Source organism: Eschrichtius robustus, chromosome 4, assembly GCF_028021215.1.
Source record: "Eschrichtius robustus isolate mEscRob2 chromosome 4, mEscRob2.pri, whole genome shotgun sequence".
NCBI classification, from domain to species: domain Eukaryota; kingdom Metazoa; phylum Chordata; class Mammalia; order Artiodactyla; family Eschrichtiidae; genus Eschrichtius; species Eschrichtius robustus.
Window position 1 is genome coordinate 43,567,024 of NC_090827.1, and position 15,536 is coordinate 43,582,559.

General features: G+C 41.3%; 1 protein-coding gene across 1 annotated transcript in view; it reads left to right on the forward strand.

The window, feature by feature from the left end:
* The first annotated feature begins 1,819 nt into the window (after window positions 1-1,819).
* Window positions 1,820-15,536, forward strand: part of TRIM2 (tripartite motif containing 2) — a 165,532-nt gene continuing 151,815 nt past the window's right edge. Inside the window, exon 1 of the mRNA XM_068542650.1 lies at window positions 1,820-1,906. The gene's annotated coding sequence lies outside the window, so the exon portion shown is untranslated. The remainder of the gene's footprint in view (window positions 1,907-15,536) is intronic.

Sequence of the window (15,536 nt, forward strand, 5' to 3'; positions counted from 1 at the left end):
ATATATGTACTATATTTTATCAAGCACTACCTTTGGTGGGATATTTCACATGAAAAACAGAACCACTAATTCCTTCCGGCTTGATAAAAACCCAGTGGCTCTCGAGGCGCTGCCCGCGCTTTGGAGATGGTCCAGGTCGAGGAGGAGCTGCGAAGGAGCCCCCCCACCCCCAAACAGTAAGGTTCTGCTGGCCAGTGTCCTCTGGAGAGGCTGCAGCATTCGTGTGCGCGACAAAACGTGAGCGAAACCCAGTTTGATGAGATTCTTGCGCTTTGCATAGTGCCAGGATATTCCACCAGTGCCCAGAAAATCAAGTATTAAGAGGTTTGAGGTTTGCTGCGTTCCTCTAAGTCCCCTTTACATTTGAGACGCAGGTTGGGTTAACTGGGAAGGCACTCGCCTCTTGCTTTGTTTCACAAGTATCGTTGGGAAGAGTATCAGTTTTATGCTCAGAGCGACTAGGAAAGAACTGAGGTTTCTGGAGAATTCCTAGGTCAAGGCTGGAGTTTGAACCTTTTCCCGGTCCGTGCCTGCGCAGTCATTCCAGCTGCGGCATCGCTAGGGATGAGGCAGGGTGACTGCGGTCGAACATGAGCTCCTTGGTCCCCAGCCTGTCATCTTTGTGTCTCTTTTTGGGGGGAGGGGCTGTCTGACACAGTTATTAAACCTGGCAGCTGCGCTGGCGGCACCGAGGCGCATTTTGAGTGAGCTTGCAGAAAATGAGGGGCTTTCAGCGGGGCGCCAGCTTGTCACTTCTCGCTGCCTGAAAGGCGGCTCTCAGAGCGCTTTCTCTGGCTTCTGTTAGTGGCCGCGGGGAGTGCGCGCACTTCACGAAAACACTTGGAAACGTGAGTATCTGTGGCTCCGCACTGCTTGCAGGCGGCTCGGCTCCTAGGGCTTCCAGCCTAGTGGCGGGGACGCAAAGGCAGCGGGAGCAGAGGCCGGCCCGAGGGGGATCGGGCTGCGGGGGGGGCATCGGGCTGCGGGAGGGCCTCGCGACGCGCCTCGCCACGCCTTGTCTGTAGGTGGTGCGCGCTGGCGCGACAAGGAGGCGACAACCGGGGTGGCTGCGAGAGGAGGCTGGAGCGCCCGGTTTCTAGCGCACGCCTTGGGATCTGGTCCTGTGCTTTGGGGACGGATGCACAAAGAAAAGACCTCGGGCCTAGGCAGCCGGGGTAGACAGTCCTGTTCAGTCCCCAGTACTTCGGGTCCTTTTTGAGAAAGGGGAGAAGCTGCATTTTACGGTTGGCTCGAAACAATGAGATTAGGCCTCCCGCCCGGGAGGACCCTTGTGCAATGGCAGTGACCACCGCGGCCAGGCCTGCGGGGACCCAGGAGTGGAGGCACCTCCGAGAGCATCGCGCGCCACAGGGTCGCGCCTCCCGACGGCGGCCCGTCCGGATTCTTTTGCGATTTAAGAGACTCTTGGGCCTCAGGTCCCAAACCCCGAGCTCGCTCCTTCCCTTCGCCTCCTCTCACACTGTGTTCTAACAGAGCAGATATTTTATGAACACCATGCGTAAATAATTCCCGTTTCTCCCCGAAGTATGTGTATGAAGGGGTGTGCTTTTTCTTACTATTGGTTGCTAGAGGGAATCTTGAAGTTCAGCTTCGGTTTTATATGTATTTCTGGACAAGATTTCCAACATTCCAGAGCTGGCATCATGCCAGGGTGGCTCGGTGGTTTGTATATTTCTTAAAGAACCTTGGCTTTCCCCTAGGGGTTCCAAGGAGCGTTTAACAGCGTCAGTTGGCTCCGGAATATCATGTTCAATATTTCGTGTGCGTTTCCATGTCGATCTGGTTCAGGCCCGAATGTGTGATACCGAGACATAGTATCGAAAGCCTCACTTCTGCCATCTCTGAGGCTGGATTTCTTGCTGTGCTGTCTGATATCCAGCGTCAGGTAAGGTTCACCTTGCCCAGGGGGCCGGCCAGAGCCAGGACTCCTCCAATGTTGTGTGTGTGGGCAGTCAGCTGTGGGGTGGGGGAGCCTTTCCAGGCCTCAGTTTCCTGATCTATAAAATGAGCACAACAAAATAATAGAGAGATGCTGGTCTTCCAATCCCGTCTCCCGCTAAGCAGTTTTTCTGTTATAACCTGATAGTTGAGGATTATGTTAACGAAAACAAAAAGGAAAGAAAGGAGAAGCCTACAAAATGGAAAAAAAAAAATTAAATAACCCTAAGAAAAGCAGTTATCAAATTAGCTTGGAAATTCCCTAAAAACAGACTCGCCTGTTGGGAGGAAATTAATGTATAAGTAAAGAAGTAAAACTGTCATGGACATGAATACGGTCTATTTATTTATTTATTTATTTATTTATTTTTGGCCACGCCATGCCTTGAGGGATCTCAGTTCCCTGACCAGGGACTGAACCCCAGCCATAGCAGTGAAAGCCCGGAATCCTAACCAGTAGGCCACCAGGAAGCTCCCCATATGGCCTCTTTAATTTTACATTATCAGGTTGTGGCCCTTGAGGAAGTTTGATGTCCCTCTAACAGGGAAACGAGGGTTGATATTCGGTGCTTTATTTGCCCCCAAACTTGGTTTTCCATCCTGGAGTGTGGTGTCTCAGGTTTTTGCAAATGAGTTCCTTGTTAACAAAAACCAGATGATAATTAAGTTAAAAAAAAAAAAAAAAGGCATTGTGAAAAGAAATTAATGTGGTTCTGAGGTGTTATGATATGATAGAACCAGGAATAAATGCCCCTACTGAATTCTACTCTAGTAAAATAATGGTTAAGGTATTATTTCTAATTTTGTCCATTGAACTTTAAAAAGAATGTGGAGACACTGGAGGAGGGGTTCAGAATGGAGCAACCAAAATAACAATGTAGCAGAAAGAGGAGAAGCTTTCAAAAAAAATTTTTTTTTTAAAATCCTGAGGCTGGGTGAGGTTCTGAAAAGAATGGAATAAGAGATAACCAGGTTTCGATAGACTAGAATGAACTTCTAAAATGGTGAAATAATAAAATGAGGCACTGAGGAGCTTCCAAAAGAGAATAATTTACCATCTGCCCTTCATGGTCTAGCCCCAGCCCTCCATAAACCTGGCTGCCTGTTCACATCATGTAGGGACTTTAGAACTCTTCTAAGGCCCAGGTCCCTCCCTAGGCCCAGATTCTGCCTTCACTGGTCTCAACATGGGTGTGGAATTTTGTCAGAGCTTCCTAGGTGAAACATTAGGTAGGGAAACATTGGTCATGCCTAAGAGGGCAAAGTCCATGGCTGCAGGGGCCAACAGGGAGCATAAATGCCGGAGGAGGGCCAGGGGCTGCTGGGGCTTAAGGAGGGAAGGCAGCTATGTTCCACACGGGGATGTCAGCCAGCTTTGCCAGATCTTCCGCTTTATCAAGGATTTCTGGAAATCCAGTTATCTATTTATTGATATGAAATCTTCAGATCTTTAAGGGTTGCAACTAATTAAGAGTAAAACATTTAAAAGTAAACTGTGCTTGGCAAACAAAACACATCCCACAGGCCAGATTAGGCAACCTCAGCCACAGACTTGTGCCTTCTCTTCAGGGGAGGAGCAGGGGCTGGAATAGGGCCTATCCCAGGGCCTCTTCTAGTTTGAGTTCTGTTGTTTTGCTTTGTTTTGTTATTTGTTTTAGTAAATTTATTTTATCTATTTATTCTTTTTTATTCTTTTTTAAGTTGAAATATAGTTGATTTACAATGATGTGTTAGTTTCAGGTGTATAGCGAAGTGATTCAGTTATACATATATGTGTATATATGTATCTATTTCAGATTCTTTTCCCTTATAGGTTATTATAAGATATTGAGTATAGTTCCCTGTGCTATACAGTAGGGCCTTGTTGGTTATCTATTTTATATATAGTAGTGTGTATATGTTAATCCCCAACTCCTAATTTATCCCTCCTCCCCTTCCCCCTTTGGTAACCATAAGTTTGTTTTCTGTCTGTGGATCTATTTCTGTTTTGTACATAAGTTCATTTGTATCATTTTTTTTAAGGTTCCACATATAAGTGATATCATGTGATATTTGTCTTTGTCTGACTTACTTCACTTAGTATGATAATCTCTATGTCTATCCATGTTGCTGCAAATGGCAATATTTCATTCTTTTTCATGGCTGAGTAATATTCCATTGTATATATGTACCACATCTTCCTTATCCATTCATCTGTTGATGGACACTTAGGTTGCTTCCACATCTTGGCTATTGTAAATAGTGCTGTTATGAACATTGGGGTGCATGTATCTTTTCGAATTATAGTTTTCTCCAGGTATATGCCCAGGAGTGGGATTGCTGGATCATACGCAAGCTCTATTTTTAGTTTTTTAAGGAACTTCCACACTGTTCTCCATAATGGCTGCACCAATTTACTTTCCCACCGACAGTATAGGAGGGTCTTCTTTTTCTCCACACCCTCTCCAGCATTTATTATTTGTAGACTTTGATAGATCTCTCTCGATTATTTGAATGAAGAAACATTCCCTGTTCCCTAAGCTTCCCCTGACTGTAAGTTAAAGGTGCTGGCCCTGGGGATCGGGATAGTGCCCACAGGCCCCCGAGGTAAGAAGTAACCAGCATGCCCCCTGCCCAACATCTACCACTCAGTTTCTGGCTCCCTCTGCTGATCGCGGAGATAAGGCGAGTGAGGATTGGAGGCTTGATCCGTTCTATGGGAGGCCTGGGAACTGTCCTGAAGCTGCCTTCTGCTATCACTTGGGTTGCGGGGAGGGAATGGGTACCATAAATTTTCCATGCATATAAGCAGTACTGATGTTGAAATGTGACTTCAAAAGTTCCCAGTTCACACATCTTTTAAATTTCCCTCAAGCCTTCCCTAAGCTGCACAAGCAACGGAAGAAGGTGTGTCTCCACGAGCAAAGAGGAGGCATTCAACACCACTTTCCACAGATAAGAACTTAGCCAGAAGTAGAAAAACCCAGAGGACCTTAAAATGCGACTTGGCTGGATTCTCCCTGCCTTTTCCCTCTGGTTTAGGGCTGCTGTTATTTTGTTCGGATGTGGGGTCAGGTGAAGTAACAGGAAGGCAGAACACCTGCTTCTCTCTGGCTGTTCCTCCCACTGTAACGCTGAGACCAGGGTGGTACCTCCCTCCCCAGACACGAGGCAGCCTTGCGGGCTGACACACAGACCTGGGTGTGCACAGTGGCAGCGATTCAGCACAGAGGAGCTGACCACTTACCCCAGGGCAACGAGCAGATGCCAGCTTTGTTCAAAACAGCTTTGTCAAGTAAGGCGGCACGGTACGTAAATGAAAAAAGCACTCTTTAGCAGCTGCCATTTTTGCTTCCCATAGGCTCTGGGTAGGCAGGCAAAACCAGAGTAATTGAACAGATGCCTGGCTCCCCTCTACAGGCTATGAAAAACCTCCCAAAGCCACGGCCATGCTGTCTTCAGTCCTTTTGCCAGCCCCTCGGTTCTCCAGTCAAAAAAGCAGTACCCGTGATCAAGGATTTCACTATCAAGGAGAAAGGAAGGAGAGTTTTGAAGTTAGAATGTGGAAACAGCCCTGAGAAGGGGGAAGGAAATAGGATCCAGGTGTTTGGTTGGATTCTGGACGCCAAACCCCAGAAATTAGTTTCTTGGAGGGGGCAGAAGCCACATCAGCCCTAATGTTGAGCTGCCAAGGCCTTAGGCTGTGGCAGGATGCTCTACTCTGGTATAATCTTCCTCTCTCCTAATGACTGCATGAAAAAAAGTGGTTGATTCTCCCATGGGAATCCTAGATGAACACATTCTACCCCATCAGCCTTTGCCACTGACCGGGGACCAGCTTCGGAGGACCTGGATGTAAGGTGGGGCGCTGTGAGGTCCCTTTGAGGCTCTGACTCACTTCACACCACCGTGCAGCCTCAGGACTGTGGCTCAGGAGTGGGCCGTATACAAGACTGCTCCCACTCGTGCTCATTTTAGTCCTGGGACCAACCTTCAGAGTGTTCTTTGGAATCAGCTTCCCTTTATGTCTGTCCTTCTTCCGGCCATAGCCCAGGCTGACTGTTAAATATACCAATTGCCTGCCCTCCAATGCCTGGAACAGCAAGTTCCATCCATTTCTGGCTTGATAATGACAGGTTGCCTATGGAGCATGCTGGCCCGTGAGCTGTCTACCAGGGTTACGCATGCAGCTTCTAGTTTCTCTTGAGGTAGTTTACCCGGTTGCCTTTCCATTCTATAAACTTCCTGTTGGCTCTTTTTAGTAAATTACTCTTAACAGAAGATCTCTTTATGTGTGTCCAGGGACAGAGAGAAAAGGTAAAACTCCATTCCACTTTTTTGAATTTCTTCATGATGGTGGTAGAAAAATTGATTAAGGGGAAATTTGATACTGTTGGCTAAAATGCAACTATATATTCATGACTATTCAGTTCATCTCTGTCCTGCATGATCAAATATTCTTGTTATATGAGATTAATAAGCATATTAGAAAAGTTCAATTATGCAGTGATATGAACTATAAAGGGTTTAAAAAAACAATTCCATTGGAAAGTTTATTTTAAAGTAGATTATTCTCATCACCATATAGTGGTAAGCCAAAAAGTAAATTATCCTAATGTGTAGTTATATATAGTGGGTAACCAAAATGCAGAAAATTTTATTTTTTAAGTTTTATTGAAGTATAGTTGATTTACACTGTTGTGTTAATTTCTGCTGTACAGCAAAGTGATTCAGTTACACATATATATTCTTTTTCATACTCTTTTCCATTATGGTTTATCACAGGATATTGAATATAGTTCCCTGTGCTATACAATAGGATCTTGTTGTTTATCCATCCTACATATACTAGTTTGCATCTGTTCACCCCAAACTCCCAATCCTTCCCTCCCCCGCCCCCCGCCTTGGCAACTGCAAGTCTGTTCTCTGTGTCTGTGAGTCTGTTTCTGTTTCATAGATAAGTTCATTTGTGTCCTATTTTAGATTCCACATGTAAGTGATATCATGTGGTATTTGTCTTTCTCTTTCTGACTTACTTAGTATGATAATCTCTAGGTCCCTCCATGTTGCCAAAATGCAGAAAATTTTAAATTAAATCTATGAAATAGTTACCCTGTTTCTCCCACTAGGTATGAAAAAAGAAGGAAGCATATGACCATTTTAAAAACTAGCTCTTGCCATCATGTTTAGAAGAAAGATTTACACACACAAAAACAGATAAAGAGTATAACAAAGAAAGTGTTAGGTGGAGTGCTAGACTGACTAATCAAATGTGGGAGCAAGTGACACAGACAGTCTGTTCTATGCCAAAGCCAGAAAGGGGGACATTGATGCTTGCGGGTATAATCAGGTGCTCTGTGGTGGCTCCAGGGCTTTGAGGAATGGTCTAGAACTGGAAAGATAAGCAGAGAAGGTGGAGGTATTTTTCACCTAAAGGCAGACAGCTTAAGCAGTGGCTCAAAAGTCATGGATTTGGGAACTTACCTTTTTTTTTTAAAATTGAAGTATAGTTGCTGTACAATACTATATAAGTTACAGGTATACAATATGGTGATTCACAATTTTTAAGGGTTATACTCCACTTATAATTATTAAAAAATATTGGCTATATTCCCCACATTGTACAATATATCCGTGTAGCTTATTTTATACATGATAGTTTATGCCTCTTAATCCCCTACCTCTGTCTTGCCCCTCCCTTCTTCCCTCTCCCCACTGGTAACCACTAGTTTGTTCTCTATTTCTGTGTGTTTCCTTTTTGTTATATTCACTAGTTTGTTGTATTTTTTAGATTCCACATATAAGTGATATCATACACTATTTCTCTTTCTCTATCTGACTTATTTCACTCAGCATGATGTCCTCCAAGTCCATCCATGTTGCTGCAAGTGGCAAAATGTCATTCTTTTTTATGGTGGAGTAGTATTCCATTGTATATAAATACCACGTCTTCTTTATCCATTCCTCTGTTGATGGACACTTAGATTGCTTTCATGTCTTGACTATTGTAAATAGTGCTGCTATGAACATTGGGGTGAGTGTATCTTTTCAAGTTAGTGTTTTTGTTTTTTCTGGATATATACCCAGGAGTGGAATTCCTGGGTTATATATAATTCTGTTTTTAGTTTTTTGAGAAACCTCCATACTGTTTTCCACAGTGGCTGCACCAATCTACATTCCCACCAACAGTGTATGAAGGTTCCCTTTTCTCCACATCCTCACCAACATTTGTTGTGTGGGTTCCTTTTTTTTTTTTTTTTAAGGAAAATAGTTTATAATCATTGGAAGGAGGAGAGTTCTTTCTTTCTTTCTTTTGATGAAGGTCATTCTGACAGGTGTGAGGTGATATCTCATTGTGGTTTTGATTTGCATTTCCCTGATGATTAGTGATGTTGAGCATCTTTTCATGTTGGCAGCTCACTTTTGATGGTTAACGGAGAGAAAGAAAACAGGCCTTCTCTCTGGAGGCAGATGATCGGTATTTGTATCCCAAAGGTGTGTGACCTTGACCAATTTGCATAACACACATAGATGAGTTTCCTCATCAATGAGTGGGGACGACCATTTCATTATTTTAAGGAATAAAGGGAAATGATGTAAAGGGTTCAGCATGGTTCATGGCACCCAGATGATTAACCTGTCATGAGTATTGTTAACAAGAAAGACATATGGTAAGACTCTACCCAACTTCAATATCCTCAAAGAATGAGGAATTTGAACTTGTTCTTAAGACAATATGGAACCATCGTAGAATCTTTAGGAAAAGGAAAATGTCTTGTACCACTTATTAAAAAGCTCACTATATTTTTACAAATTCCTTTATGACCATTTGAATCTCTGCTTGGATTTTTTTTCTCTTCTTTTTTGTGTTTGTAATTCAAACTTTGATACTTGGACAGATTAACCAGAATTTAAATACACTCCTCTGAATCTGTGAGAAGACTGCCACTCAAGATGGTTTGTCAGGAAACTGTGTGATCTGTGGTCAGTATTGTATTGGCCTCCAGCCTTCCTGGAGAACTAACAGTAGCTCTGAGTTTAATGATGTGATAAACTCTAACTGCCAGTTACTTCTTTGACAGATGAACCTTGTGAAAATTCACTACTCAAAAATTTTTATTAAATATATAGGATTGCCTCATTTCCACTAGCATATTATTCTTCTTGGACTTTTCCCCACAACCCTTTATTTTTAGCTCTTTTAAGCAAAAGTTGCAACTTTACTATGCTTTTGGTTTGGCAATGAGCAATATGTTTCCATTGTTATATCTCTATTTTACAACTTTCCAGAATTGTTTGGTGTTATTTTTAGAATATGAGTCAGTTGCAGTCTTCACACTGTGGTTTTGAGAGTGTTTTTATAACCCTTCTGTGCGAAATGTTTCTCTGAAATTTTTCTCCCTACTCCTCCCCTCCCTCCTTTCCTTAATTCCTTTGAGTTTGTCTTTATTAAACATAATCTTGAAGCGGAGTAAACTTTGTTATCTGACTCTCCCCCCTCACCAAGTTCCTAAGCATAAGCATTTCTGAGATAATCCAGCAAAAATCACTGATCTCATTAGTTTCCCCAATGGAAAACAAATCAGTCTTGTGAGGTAGTATCAGGATTTTTAGAAGATGATTATTTTCCAGGCTTCATTTTTAAAGGGGGGCGAGGAGGGCTGGGGGCCAGCTCTGTGCCTCACAAACAGTAAAGCCTTCCATTTTCTGTTCTTCCATTCACATTTATGTTTCCCTAGGAGGGAGAGGGAGACCAGGCACGGTCTTCTTGCCAATGTGAATTAACTCTTCATTGGCCAGATTCTTTGGACATCCACTTACCACCCATCCTCTAGTTTTCTGAGTAACAAAGATCTTGTTTTACTTGGAACTAACGTAGGTCCTTTGTTCAAAAAGCTCAACACAAAATTTTGAAATGAGAACTGTAATCCTTCCTTTATAAAGAAATGCTTTGCAAGCTAAAGTTTATAACCAACCCTACTGCTTTTACAAGCACAGAGATGGATCAAAGATCCACCAACGCTCCGTGGATTCGCATGTGTGCTATATAGCAGACACTGTCCTTGTCACTGTGCAGCTGGGATCCCATTGAGTCCTAACAGGAATCCTGTGAGAAGGTACTGTTGTCCTCATTTTACAAGGTCCGAGAGGCTGGATCAGTTGTCCAAGGTCACCAGCTACTAAGAAGCAGGCCCAGGAGTCTGCCTCAAACCTGTCTGACTTTAAAGCCATAGCTCTTTCCAGTACACTCTACTCTACTCTCATACAGTATGAGACATAGCAGAATCCTTTGGAATAGTCTGTTCCCCAGTTTGGGTTTCATTAGAGTTCTCTAATGAGTGAATGGTTCACGCTCAAAGAATTCTCACAGACAAGACCAGTACTAGTTTTCTTTGAATCATCTAGTTCTCATAAACCAACCAGTACAAGGCAGGTCCAGCAAATTTCCTGGATGATTGACTATTGGCCAGTATTTCAAGGTGGGAAACTGTGTCTAAGACCCACTCAGAAGTGTAGTAAGGGTAGCTGCATGGACCACCAGCAGGTGAATGCACTGTGTCCTCAGCAGCTAGCCTATTAGGGTGTGGAAAGTTGTAGCTTTTCACTAGAACCTTCCATCCACTGGAAAAAAAAACAGATAAGGCAAGACTGGAAAAGCCAAGTACTTAAGCAAATTTGATCAGGCTCTAATCATGAGTAAGCCTGATGAAGCCTCAAGCTCCTAAATGAAATTCATGTGTAAATTCTCTCTTGCCAACTTACTCTTAGGAGAAACTATTTGTTGTCATCATTATTGTCAAACTTCTAAGTTTCCAAAGGTAAGGACCTTCGTTTTAACTCTTTATTCTGGCACTTAGCTTGTTGCTTGGCACACAGTATATGTTAAATAAACATTTGTTTGAATGAGTGTATTAGCCAGGGTTCTCCAGAGAAACACAACCAATAGGATATTGATTGATTGACTGATTAGAATTGGCTAATGTGATTTTGGAGGTTGGTAAGTCCAATCTGTAGGGAGGACAGCAGGCTGGAGATGCAGGGAGAGCCAATGTTCCAGGTAAAAGCCATCAGGCAGGAAGAGTCAATATTGCAGATGAAGTCCAAAGGCAGTCTGCTGGTTATTTTGCTCTTACTCGGGAGAAGGTCCGTCTTTTTGTTCTATTTAGTCCTTCAACTGATTAGATGAGGCCCACCCACATTATGGAGGGCAATCTGCTTTACTCTACCAATTAAAATGTTAATCTCATCCAAAAACACAGTTGCAGAAACACCCAGAATAATGTTTGACTAGATATCTGGGCACCCTGTGGCCCAACCAAGTTGACACATAAAATTAACCATCACAATGAGTGAGTGAGTAAATGAGAAGCAGCAGTTTCTGGACTGCAGCAGAGCAAGTGGGATGTCAGGGGTTGGTCTCTTATTGCAGGCTTCAGTTAAAATGACATCTTGCTAATAAAAAGGACTCTTCTTCCTCGTGGGGCAGCACCAACAGACTACAGAGTTTGAAACCATGATGCCCAAGATTCTGGGAGAATCTTCCTTTGGCCACTTGTGCCCAAGTGATCAGTAAACACTGGATCAAGTGAATTAAAGGGGTTGACACATGTATCATGCTCTCTGGAACTGAGGGGTAAGATTTTTTTGGCATCAGAATCCTAAAAACATGTAAGAACCTAGCTTTTCCAAGGCGTAATGGAAAAATTAACCTTTATGTTACCCAAGTATACATAGCCATATTCAAGACTACTTTCTTCAGTTGCTTTTTAATGCAGTTAGGTGGTTACTGAAGATTTCTGAAATTTGTAGATGATTGATTCTCTAAAATCATAACTCATGTCATGTACTCTGGGATCAGTTTTCTAGATTTACATGTTAAAAATGTGCTGCGACGTAAAGAAACTTAGGAAACATGTCCCTTCTTTGAGATTTAAGTAGTATTTATTTTTGTTATTCTCATACAAATTTATTTTCTACTGTACCTTTTTAGACAAAAAGTGTTTTGGGGGGAAAAATGTTTTATTAAAGACATTAACATTTTGCTCACTCAGGGTTGACACCTGCATAAATTCCTGCTGTAGCCAGTTTTCTTTCACCTCACCTAGTTTACCTCTACAATTGTTCTCATAGTCTAATGTTGTTTTGACTTTTTATTTATATAAATACATGCACTTCATTTTAAAAATAAAATGGTATTGTTAAAAGCTTATACCTAAATACAGCAGGCTCTTATCTGTTACCCCATCCCCCAGCTCTCCTTCCTAAAAACAACCCCTTTGAACAGTCTTAACCATTTTTCATTAGCTGTTTCATGTTTCTAAAAAGTATCCTCTTTCTGCTATTTCTTTTTAATTATTTCTTTTCTTTATTCAAAAAGGTAGTATATCAACATAGTTCAAAATTCAAAAGAAAAAAGGGAAAAAATAATGAAAAGTCTCCTTTTAACCCTGGTCCCCAGACTCTCTAATTCCCTCTCTGGAGGCAACCAATATCACCCACCCCTCATATATTTTTCCTGAGATTTCCTTACATATACATACACTACTGTTTACTGATCAATTTTGGGTATTATCTGTTGACTCTCAGTCACAGGAGATGAGAATTTAGCTTTCTCTCTTATACTCTGTTTCCTCACTTCCTTCCCCACAACTCAGTTATAGTACAAGTCTTGATTAAATCATTATTTACATTATGACTATATAAATGTTGTCACTGCTGAGCAATGTAGTTTGTACACTGCATTTTATTTTACCCAGAGCTAATAAACACTTCATTTTTTCATTAGATTTTCTATGGACCAATTGTTAATATTTTTTTCAACTGTCCTAGCAGATGTGTCACATGGCCTCGTTCTCCAGTTTGGACTGTTTTTTTGTTTTGTTTTTTTCTCTACTCCCAGTGAGCTGTTGTTTGGAGACTTGCTTTTGTCTATTCTTCTGTGTTGGATTCTCTTTTCTTGGACCCCAGTGTCTTTTTCTTTCTTGATTTAATTCTGTTTTTCTGAAATACATCCTCCAGTAGCTTTTTAAAGAAAGGGTACATACAAGGTAAATTTTGAGTCCTTGTATATCTGAAAATGTCTTTATTCTACCCACACACTTCATAGTTTGGCTGGGTATAGAATCTCTAGATGAAAATAGTTTTTCCTAGAATTTTAAAGGCTCATGTACTCGCCTCTGGTCTCCATTATTGCTACTGGGAAGTCCTTTGCCATTCATTCCCTTTCTCCATCTCCTTCAGTGTTTTTTCTCCCTATATATTCTGCTATTTCACAGCTATTTGCCATGATTTGAGTGTTTTTTCATTAATTATTCTGATCACTTGGCCCTTTTTAATACAGAAACTCATGCTTTTAATTTCTGGGAAAATGTACTTTATTTTCACTTTACTGATTCCTTCCCTTTTATTTCCTCGTGTTTTCTCTTCTGGAACTCTGGTTAGCTGAACAACACACCGCTTGAACTGATCTAATTTTCTTATCTTTCATGCCATTGAGATCTTTGTTTTCAAATTTTTAATTTCTAAGGTGTCATTCTTGTTTTTTAATTTTTAAAAAATATCTTGTCATTTCATGGATGCAGTATCTTCTTTTTTGGCTCCAAAGATATTAAACACAGTGGATTTTTAAAAACCTTTTTTCTACTCCCTGTATTGTTTCTATGGCCTCTGAGTTCCATTCTTTTTATTTGTTTGTTTCAGACTCATGTGTCTGGAGATCTTTGTCCACACACAGTTAAGAGTGAGGCTCTAAAACGTGTGATTGCAGTCTTTGTGTAATTGGTTGGTTTGGTAATTGGTGGACCTCCTTTGAAGAATGATCTGGCAGTGAGCCAAGTTTTTCTTCAGGAGACCCCAGAAGGCAGTGTTGGAAGGATTTTTCTTTAATGGGAACATTTAGTTTCTTCTAAGACTAAGAAGTCTCCTAAGAATACTTCTGCTTTGGATGGATAAAATTGATTTCCACCATTCTGGGAGCATGAAAGAGAACAGAATCTGGAATGCCTATCATTCGTTATACAGACTTCATTTTAATCTTTAGCTTTCAGTTTGATGTGCTTTGACCTCCCAGGAGTCCGTCTGGTGAACTCAGATTAAATTCTCCTCTTGAATAATTTTTGAACTTTTTACCTAAACACAAAACTGGGTGTGTGTGGTGAAATCAGCCATATAGTATATAATATCAAGAATTTGGACTCTGCAGCCAGAATGTTTGGGTTCATATCTTGGTTGTGACCTCGGTCAAGTTCCCTAAGCCCTGTAGTTCATGACTCCATGCTAAAGGTGAACATCGCAGGGAAGAAAAGAGCACATTTCTTTTTCAGGTTAAAGAGACTTTATTCTTCTTTAATCTGAACTATTGATTTTGTATTGTTAAAATGATTTCTCTTGTACAACCAAACCAATGAAAGCACAAAGGAATACAACTGCACACATGATCTTTCTGCAAAGATGGTATGGAGTTTCCCACTGAAGTAATTCATTGTTCACAGAACTTGGCAAAAAGAAAAGAAAAAAGTCTCTAAACAAATAGCCCATTGAGAAATATACCATGACAGGAGGATGATGCAATGGCAAATTGCAACATAGAAAGAAGTCCTGAATGAAAATTTTGTGTTACGAAAGGATCAAAAGCAGTCCAACAAAATGGCAAGGAAACAAAATTTATTTTGAAATCTTATTCGGTTTTCATGTTTGGAATCTTTAACAAGTTACTTGTTTCCAGTTCACCACCACACGCCATACCTAGAGTTAGCATGGGCTAGTCCTCAGCTCCTGAATTCCCTTTGCCTCTGGGAAAAGTATGACTATGGGATGCAAAGAACCTGACACCTCCCACAGTAAGAATGGGAGTAGAGCAACTGCCCCAAGAAAAGTGCAGGAGAGGAGAGATGCAGACAGACTTTGGTCAAACCCTCACTAAGAACACAATTCAGGAAGAAGGAGACAGTCCTGAGGTTCTGTCCCCCAAGGGCCTATGCTTGTTGCTGAAAGTGTCCCTAAATCCCTCCACCTAGAATTTCTCTTCTTCAGATTCTCTGGTTCAAAACCATAGAAAATGACAAAATACGAAGGGTTTGAATAATATAAAATATAAAAACATGTACTTTCCAAGGCTCATTTGCCAACTTCCTTGTCACTTACTTAATTCTTGATTTATCTATGGTGATTTAAAGAAAATAATAAAACAGGGGAAATATAAGCAGCTACTTATATGTAAAGAGAATATTTTTTCTTTTTTGGCTACACCATGGGGTAAGTGGGATCTAAGTTCCCTGACCAGGAATCAAACCTGCTCCCCCTACATTGGAAGCGCAGAGTCTTAACCACTGGGCTGCCAGGGAAGTCCCAAGAAAACATTTTAAATAGGAGAAATTTGCAAAGGTATATGTACAAGAATTTTTTTTTGCATTTGTCTATAATATTGATTTATCCACATAGGGGATTGGTTAAATAAATTATGTTACATCCATAAAACAGCATACTATGCAGCTACACACCAAAAAATAGGCTTATAGACCCACACATTTCCATAAGGGAAGTTATCCATGATATGTTATTGGTAGGAAGGTAAAAGAAATGATAAATTACTGTGAATT